Source organism: Pseudophryne corroboree, chromosome 4 (genome assembly GCF_028390025.1).
Source record: "Pseudophryne corroboree isolate aPseCor3 chromosome 4, aPseCor3.hap2, whole genome shotgun sequence".
NCBI lineage: Eukaryota > Metazoa > Chordata > Amphibia > Anura > Myobatrachidae > Pseudophryne > Pseudophryne corroboree.
In genome coordinates, this window is record NC_086447.1 from 11548996 (window position 1) to 11559055 (window position 10060).

The 10060-nt window shown below is 43.6% G+C and overlaps 1 long non-coding RNA gene across 1 annotated transcript; it reads left to right on the top strand.

The window, feature by feature from the left end:
- The first annotated feature begins 8435 nt into the window (after positions 1 to 8435).
- LOC134911057 (uncharacterized) lies at positions 8436 to 9682 on the top strand. The gene is made up of 3 exons (XR_010176295.1): positions 8436 to 8516; positions 8592 to 8804; positions 9421 to 9682. It is a non-coding gene; the product is annotated as an uncharacterized LOC134911057 (long non-coding RNA).
- Positions 9683 to 10060: the final 378 nt, after the last annotated feature.

The following is a 10060-nucleotide window of genomic DNA, read 5'->3' on the forward strand; positions in this document are numbered from 1 at the left end:
CACAGCTCAATTATGATGACTATAAAGAGGACTAAGCACATTAGTCACTTCCCTCATTCAAACATGGTGGCATCTGTGTGCTGTGGAGACATGCTGGCTGCTGTGACATTCCTATGACTGTGCCACCAGGCTGGAAGAAACTACGGACAAGAAACTGAACATGGTCAGCAGGTTGTACAGGTACTGTGGAGGCTGCGTAGGCCTTGCTTATTTAGGGGGCGTTTGAACATAAAAGCATTGACCGATAATCAGGTCATACAGATACAGTTCAATCGTAACAACATTTTCCATCTGTATGACCTTGCCAAACAGACCATAGACACTGAGATAGCACGCTCTGCATAAACTCCTGGCTGTGTTACACTTTCTGGCTACTGGTAGCTTTCAGTCTGTCTCTGGCAGAATAACTGGGATCTCAGCCCATCTTTTCAAGTTATCTTACACAGGTGCTGGATGCATTACAGCCCCATATAGATGCCTCTATCTGCTTCCCTAGCCAGGAGTCACAGTGATGATTTTGGTGCTATAGATTGCACACACATACAGCTGAGACCACCCAGGAGCAAACACAACATCTATATTAATCATCATCTTGACCACTTTACCAATGTGCAGGTGGTTTTTTTATCCAAACCTCACATCATGCGTTGGTGTGGGCTACCCTAGCTCATGTCCTGACTCCTTCATCCTCATCCAGTCATACCTCTATGACAAATTTTAAACCAGAAAAATGCCAGAGGTGTGGCTGCTGGATAAGTAACCACTAACCACTATGCTAATGTATCCTACTTTTCAATATGTACAGTACTATATCAGTGTGTCAGGTGGTGCAGGGTATGGCTGTTTCTACTGGTTTCTGACTCTATCACCATTCCCTGATTCCCCTGCTGAACACAATTACAATCATGCACTGCACTACAATCATGGCCTTTTGGTGTATAGTCCCTTAAAGGTGACTAGAATTGTGTTCTGCTGCTGTTTTCTTCATAACATGTATTTGCTACAACATCTGCCACATGACAATAAAGAAGACAGTCACAATCCGAGGCATTAGTACCATCTGGGGACACTTTGAGTATAGATTTAGGGAGACAGGTAAGTCAGCAAGTAATAGCCCAAAATTTTTCAGGTAATTATATATCAAACACTGTCAGCTTTTTTAAGTGGTGGAAAGATATAAATATAGGAATTTGCTGATATTGTCACTAGAACAGTTCAAATAAATATGAAATGTGCTTCAAATTAACCTCTAAATCATGTGGTAAGTTTGTTTGTGTATAGCATTGCAGGATCCTATGACTAATGTTTACCTTACACTTTCATATGACTTTTTTTGTTGGTTTTTTTAGCTGTTGTCCATACTGTTGTAAAATGTGATCTACTTCATATATAATGTTGTTACATTTAAAGCTCTAAAAAAAAAATTGGATCCTCTTCTCACAATAACTACTCAAACACTGCTGCATGTCTAATATATGTGTATGTACTACATTAGTTAATCAGGTCATATTGTAAAACAACATAACACAATTGTCTATACAGTTCTTTTTTGTTTGTTTTTTTAAACATTTGTGATGTTTTGAGTGATTTATTCACTATTTTTGTGCAATCAGTATTTTTACTTTTTGTGTTGGTTTTGAAGCAACAAATATAATAACATGTCAAAATAAGTGATAACATTGCCATAATTGTGGCCATAATGAAGAATGTAACAAAGCACACAGGTAAGGTAATACAAGATCCTCTCTTTTTTCTTTGCAGACTGCTCAGTGTGCAGTGCTAGCACCTCCTCTGCCGCTATCTGGAGTTGGAACATCATTTTCCAGTTGTGTCTGTGCATGTTCTGCTGGACCGCCTTGCTGGAGAGCTAACAGGGGAAACTAATGTGGTTGTTCCTCCAGAGCCGGTGTTAGGCTGATGTGTGTGTTGTGCTAATAGATGCTGGGGGCACATTTGTCAGAGTAGCATATAAATCTGTAGTGGCTGCTGTGTGAGCCTCCATGAGGTGCACCATGCTCTGTTGTGTTGCTTGGGTGTTGTCCAATATATGGTGATGGCTTTGATGGAGCCGCTGGTTCTCCTTTATTAGCCTAACTAATGTGTCCATCTATAAATGTGAATTAGTGGTGTTGGTCTGAGGAAACAAACACATTCACTCAGTTATTTTTCTTTTGTGTGTTAGGAAATGTTCAACCAAAAATGGATGGGTGCTATGTTTAAACCCTCAATCTTACCTTTGCTCAGCCTTTAGTAAATGTTGGCCTCAGGTTTTTTATGAGTTATAGAGGGAAGGCCCAGGGATATACAGTCCTACATGAGTAGGTGGAACCTGGATAAGTGGTAAACCCAATACATGACATACCCCTTTAACCACTTGCCTGGCATGGTGGCATCAGATATGGCCGTGCCTACAAGTGCTTTATCTGACCTGGAGGCACGGGATGCGACCAGTCAGATAGAGAGTGTTAGCAGTGGCAGGAAAGATAAACTTCCCTCCGCTGCTGCTGTCAGAGGCACCGGAAGGTCCCTCTGCTTCCCTGCACTCTCCACGTGGCTGCCGTGCTGCCGATCACTGCTGATCAGTCAGCACGGCAGGATCCCCCCCTCCAGCGGCTGCAGACAATGGCAGCCGCTGGGGAGTGTAAATGAACCCTCCCAAGTCACCCCCAGCCCCCCACTGAATACCTGCAGGCTGTCCCGGCTTTCAAAATGAAAGCCACGATGGTCGCAATGTTCCCGATGTTCCGATGGTCGCTATATTCCTGATCAATTTTTCAATGTTTGAAAACTTATAATAAAAAAAATATTTTTTTTTCTTCTTTTTTTTAACTAAAATCATTTGGGATAGGGTCATGTTCTTCACCTAATTCACTCATAAAAAATCAGACAATTTCGGAGTGGTTTTTGGCGAAATAAATCGTCAGTTAAGTGGTGAAGTGACACTAATTGTGTTGTGCCTGGAGAGCCCAGTTACACAGGTTGGAATGTATGTCATAAGGTATGGCTTAGTGTAGTGGCTAGGTTTCACAAACCAAACCATCTGTTAGTGGGTTTTATTAAAGCAATGTGATATCTATTTGTTGTTTGCTATCAATATCTCCACTTTGCATAGAAGCCATTTCCCTCATTTAAGCTTCTACACTGTTTCTATTATATTGAAGTGGGTGAGTGAAATTGTTTTCTCTAAATATCGTTTTTGAATGTTCCTCACCAGGCAGATGTGGAGAATACAGAGACATCTGTGGAAGGCTCTACAAGAGCTGCATTGGTGGCCTGGCTGACACCGCAGAGATGCGTCATTGAGGAGGAGACACGTGTGAAGATGGCTCTACTACAAACACGCATTGAGAAGGAACTTATCACATACTTCATCATCCTCAACTTCAGCAGGAGCGGAGACAGGGGCAGAGGTGGTGGTAGACTTTTTGGGCACTGTAAATGGGTGAAAAGCATTGTTTAAATGTTATGCCAATAAGTGCCCACTATTCTATATAAAACATCAATCTTTGTATTTGTAATTTACACACTTGTGACCATTAAATCAAACTTAGAACATGTTGTCAGTATAGCATTATTCCAAAAACTGTATGACATGTATGTTTGTACTGAATGATACCTTTGCAAATGTTTCATTAGTATAATTTTACAGTATTGTTTGCATAACTCATGGGTGGCGTACTTGAGTTTGTTTTAAAAATAGTAAAACATAACAATATACTGGCAGCTATATATAAAATTGTGTTTGTTTTTTTAAATCTGCTTTTTAAAAATGCTTTCTCAAAAAAACTTTTGTACAACAACATATCAAACATTGGGGGTCATTCTGAATTGATCGCTGCTGATTTTCGCATCGCAAGCAGCGGGTTTTATCCCAATGCGCACGCGCAAAAGAACCAATGCGCATGTGTGAAGTCAGCCGTGCGCCGAATGTGCAGAAACACAAACGCTTATTGTGTTCGCAGTGGCCTAATGACAAAGAGGCGCATTGAAGGTGGTGCGGGGGAATGGCTTCGCTAGCTAGCCAAAAGGGGTGTGAAGGTGGGTGTCTCGTGTGGGAGTGTGCTAAGAGTAGCAGGTGTGGTTTTCACACCGCTGCAAAGCTGATCTTTGCTGGTACACACCAGGCGTACACAGCGCAGGAGTAGGTTTAGGGCTACGTAGAGCTAGCGCACACTTGCTACAAGTAGCTGACAAAGCGTAGCTAGCTAATCACTGCCAATAAAACACAGCTGGTGAGCAGCAAAGGCCTCGACACTGCAATTGTAGCTGTAGCACTCTCCAGTGCATTAACTAGGCATTTTAGCGCTGTGTGCAAGAGACGGCATTGGCGCACCCCCATGCAAGATAGGGACAGTGCAAAAATATATAGGGGCGTGGCTTCATGGGGAAGGGGCATGGCCACAAAATAATACCAATTCATACTACGGTGCACAGTAGTCTCCATTATTCAAATTACGCTACACAGTAGCGCCACTACACCAGGTTTACACATTACGGCAGACAGCATCCCCTTTTACACATTACGGCAGACAGCGTCCCCTTTTACACATTACGGCAGACAGCGTCCCCTTTTACACATTACGGCAGACAGCGTCCCCTTTTACACATTACTGCAGACAGAGTCCCCCAAAACAGAGATAGGTGAACTGTAAAGGGGAGGTATGGGGAGGTGTCATTTGAGAGCTCTCCAGTGGTCAGTCTGCTGGTCCGGAAATAAAAAGTATGCTGTAATGAGTATGCAGCTCACTGTAAGAGAGTGCTCACAGGGGCAAGTCTCCAGGACTTACAGTTTGAAGTCATATTGCTGATTTGGTGGCTCCTTCTCCGGATTGGGATATCACTGAGCAGGTGATTGCTAGGGTAGCGGCTTCACGATTCCCTGTGCAGCTCCTCCCTGAAGCCCGTGCATCTAGTCGTTTGAGCCAGCGCGGGTGCAGAGACTTACGTGGGAGTTGGGATAGCCGCCAGCGCCTGCAGCCTCAGCGCTACACTGCGGCGCTGTCGGTGATGGGCGGCAATGATGCGCAGCAGTTGGGGAACAAGTTCCGATCTGCGGCGTGGGGCCCTTTCATAGAGTCGGAGAGGGGGGCCCGGGGCACTTACCCCCTGTGACCCCCCTTAATCCGGCTCTTGGGGGTGGGAGCAGCTACGCCGTCCTGCAACAGCACCACGGAGACCACAGCATGGAGACAAGAAAGCTACGGCGCCCGGCAGCCAATCTATATTACACGATGATTAGGTTGCTGGGTGCTGCAGCTTGTCGGCTGCACGCTGGTTCCTCTTGTGCAGCGCAGCCCTGTGCGACGTGTGTGGGTCAGCGGATGCGCTGTGGGCAACGCACCATTGGCCCACACGTAGTTCCTGCACGGTCACTCTCACAGATGGTATGTACATTTACACTCCCAGGACATGTTAAACCCATATCATATTAGGGTACACTGACAAGCAGCACACATGTTTCTTATTAGCACATGCTTGTGTATTTACTATGTCCCACATGTCTGCTTTATGTCGAACTTATGGTCATTTCATAAGTGTTTAAACACATTTAATTTCCTTAAAAGGTCACATACATGCCATGTTTTCCAGAATCCTACCTTAGTTTTCTGTCCCATATAACAACATTACCCACATAATGCAGGCTATCCTATAATGTTTTTACCTGCTGCTGTACCTAATACATTGCTATGGATGAATCCGGACACTTGTAAGATAATTGGTTGAATTAATATGACCTGTTGCCCATAGTAACCAAACAACTTTGGGGGTCGAGTTGTTTGCTCGTTATTTTTTTCTCGCAACGGAGCGATTAGTCGCTAATGCGCATGCGCAATGTCCGCACTACTACGACTGCGCCAAGTAAATTTGCTATGCAGTTAGGTATTTTACTCACGGCATTACAAGGTTTTTTCTTCGTTCTGGTGATCGTAATGTGATTGACAGGAAGTGGGTGTTTCTGGGCGGAAACAGGCCGTTTTATGGGTGTGTGCGTAAAAACGCTACCGTTTCCGGGAAAAACGCGGGAGTGGCTGGAGAAACGGAGGAGTGTCTGGGCACTGAACTGATCGCACTGGCAGAGTAAGTCTCGAGCTACTCAGAAACTGCACAGAGAAGTCTTTCCGCAATACTGCAAATCTTTCTTTCGCAATTTTGATAAGCTAAGATTCACTCCCAGTAGGCGGCGGCTTAGCGTGTGCAATGCTGCTAAAAGCAGCTTGCGAGCGAACAACTCAGAATGAGGGCCTTTGTCACATTATATTGTGTAAGGAGCCACAGACAAGTTTTGTGTATGCACAGCATTTAGAGCTAGGCGAGATGCAATGATTGTCGGGTTTTTAACCCAAGCATAATATTTTTAATTTAAATTTTTTGCTCGCCCCCCCAAAAAAACACCCACACAAAATAATAAACACACAATACCCACACAAAGAATAATTTAATAAAGTACTTTTAATTTTTCGTAACTTACATTTTTAACAAAAAAACAAAAAAACAAACATTGCATAGCAAGAAACACCGGCCAGTGCAGAAATTAGGAAGACAGAAGACAGTAGTCAGGCCCCTCCATCTACTGGGCAGCAAACACAAAGGGGTTTATTTACTAAGATTCGTATATTTCAGAATCATGTTCAAGTTCAATCGCGACTGACATCGACAGTGTAAACTTGCAACTTTTTGAATTGATTACGACTCATTTACTAAGCGTTCGTATTCGTATTTTTTCAATCTTCCGATGTCGATGTCATTCGTGCTTTTCTGCTGTTGATTGCGGCCGCGTTTGCTATTTCGCGGCCGCGTTGGGGGTTTTTTTTTACGACTGCGTCACAAGTCTGTTACGGCAGTGATTTGGAATTTGCTGCCGCGTTTTGACTTCTAAGTTTCGTTTACGTCACGCGGCCGTGATTGGTTGTATTCGTAAAGGAGGAGTGTCTGTGCATGTTACTATAAAAACGCCCCAAACACTCCGCACCTCGTGGGTTTAGCTAGTGGAGAGGAGAGAGGAAGGTGTATTTGGAGTTGGTGAGTTTGGTGGAGTTTTTGGTGGATTTGGAGAGGAGTTTGGTGATTGTTGAGTGCTGTACTGTGTGTGTTAGGAGTCTTGTGAACTTTGTAGTATTGTTTTTTCCCAGTTTGTAAACTTTTTTGTCCTTGTTTTATTATTTCAGTCTTTTGTCATTGTTTGTGAGTGAGTGAGCGTGTGTTGGCTGTGTGGTGTGTAGTAGGAGTAGTGGAGGAGTGTGTTTTGTGTTTTCATTTTTCAGTGTTTTATGTTGTTTGTCATGTCCGACTCAGAGGTCAGTGTGGTGGCGGAGGTTAGTGAGGTGGAGGCTGGTAGTGAGGTGGAGGCTGGTAGTGAGGTGGAGGCTGGTAGTGAGGTGGAGGGGGGTAGTGAGAGGGAGGAGGTTAGTGAGGAGGAGGAGGAGGGGGTGCCTGTTGCTGGATTTTCCAGTGATAGTGATGGTGTTGTGGCTCCGCAGCCACGCACCACTACCAAGACTGGCAGGAATATAAAGTTCAGCTATGCTGAAAACATGGCGTTGGTACGTGAGCTGATGAAGCACCATCGCCAATTGTTTGGTCAGGATGCTGCCAGGGTGTCCTCCCGCAGGAAGTCTGCCCTGTGGGGGCAAGTTATACTTGCTGTAAATAGTGAGGGTGTGGTGAAGCGGACAGAGGACACGTGCCGCAAGCGATTTTACGATATTAAGCGGCGTGTCAAGGCCAAGATGGCCAAAGAGTCCAAATCTGCACGTAGAACCGGAGGTGGGCCACCTTTACGTGTAAGCTATCGGGACTGGGAGGAGCCTGTGCGGGCATTGATTCCTGGCGAGGTGGTGTCTGCTACTCATGTCCGGGATTCGGACCGACCCACGCAGGATGGTAAGTTTGTTTTGTATTATTGTTCTTAAAATGTGTGTTCAATTTCTTTAATGTAATTTTTAAAGTTTTAAGGATGTTTTTTTTGGCAAAAAACAGATTGCATGCCTATGCTCCCTTAAGGTGTGTTTGTTTTTTGAATGTGTTTTTTTGCTCCTTGGTTTTTTTTTTTTTTATAACAAAAACATGTGCATTTTTTTTAAATGTTTTTTTTTTTTTTTTGGTGCAATTTTTTGCGATAATGCTTGAACATGTGTGTTTGTTTTAAATCCTCAAAATGTATTTGTTTTAAGTAAAAACTTAAAAGCGGGGCAATTTTTAAAACATTAAATTATTTTAAAATTGCCAAGTACTGAATCTCTGCAATATCTGAGTCCAAAATCTTTTAGGTATAAACTTTATTGTGTGCCACATCAAGTACATTTTGATATTCAACTAAAAATCATGAATATAGAAGCTCTTAAGCTTATTTTTTTTATGGAAACCAAACCAAATAGATGCTTACAGTACATTAATGGTTTTCACTGGTTCATTTGACAAAAAACATGGTAATAATGTTGGGGTCACTTTTTCCACAGTCACACAGACCAGCCGCCCAGACAGGCCTCAGACCAGTCAGGATGATGGTGGTATTGCAGGTAAGTCTTCACTGTAGTCACATATTCTGAAAACACATAGAAGTACAAAATAATAATGCTAAATTTTGCACCTAGGTTCTGCTTCTGGAAGCCGACCTCCTGTAAGGCGCCCATCACAGGGCTTGGGACACTTACCCAGGAGGCCAACTAAGACACGGCGTCTTGGCTCTGATTCTGCACCTCCATCATCCCCACCCAGGCGAAGACTATCGGCAGTGTCACCCCAGCCACCACTGGCACTATTGGCGAGTTCGCAGAGTGATGAGCCCAGATCACCTCAGTTATCTGGTGAGTAAAAACATAAATTAAACACATAAGCAATAATATACACAGTACACTTAAGATGTTGTTAGTTGGTTTGGAGTTTACATGTTTTCCTCAACAAGCAATGTGATGTAACGTCTTCAATTGCTCAAGGTGCTTTATTAAAAATAGATAAGGTCTTAGTGGATGGTCTAGACAACCTATTTGTATGAAAAGAACAGATTTGAGTATACATTAAGCACACACACGTTCACATTTTTCAAAAATATGAAGACAAATAAATTTTGGGACAAAAAAATAAACCTATTACAGTGTTCACACATCGCCCCTGTCCAGTATGTAGATGGCTTACTTGCTCAGCTCCTCTGGACTATACAGGTAAGTAGTCTATATCGTGGTGAGGGGAGGGAATCTAACAGTGTAATGTTGTGGAGGGAAGTTAGTTAGGTGAGGAATATGCTAATTTGCCAATGTTTGCGCCTGTGTTGTTTTTTTAATCAAAAAATGTTAACAATTTTTTAAGTTGCAAAAAACAAGAGCTACTAATGCAAAAATGTAGTTTTAGGAATGTAATAATGTGTTGCATTAGCCTTGACAAATTCGAAAAATTACAACATTGCATGTTGCCTACCCCATACAGAGCACAACTTGATGTCCGCCGAGGACCAGCAGGGACCAGAACAACAGCCATCCTTCACACTGCAATTAACAGCTGTGGATCCAAGCATGCCAATCCAGTTGCAGGATATACCCCAACCATCCAGCAGTCCACAACTGGCACAAGCTCCGCCCCCAAGCCAAATTCCGGACGATTTTTGGGCAAGTTGGACAAGCCAACAGGCCCAAAGCAATGCCACCCTGACCCAACATACACAACACCTTGCCAGTCTGCCCCATCATCTACCGCGTATTAGTCGCAACTTGGGCAGACTAATAGTACAAGTAGGGAGAATGGCTACCTCTATGGAGCAAATTAGGGCAGAAAACAGCCAAATGAATGCTAATTTATCCCGCATTATAGATGAACAACAGCGACATCAGCAGGCACTAGTTCAGATAATTCAACACAATCAAGTGGTGAATGAGTCCTTATCCAGGATTGTAGCCAGCCACACTGCTACAAACACTCAGCTGATTGCCAGTTTAAATAATCTGAGCAGCAATATTGCTATGATGGGTGCTCAGCAAGTTACCTCCAGCTCGGGAACCACGACCCCTGTTCAAACGCCAGTAACCTCCCCTGTCCGGCGTTCATCAAGAGCACGTGCCAGTGAGCCAGC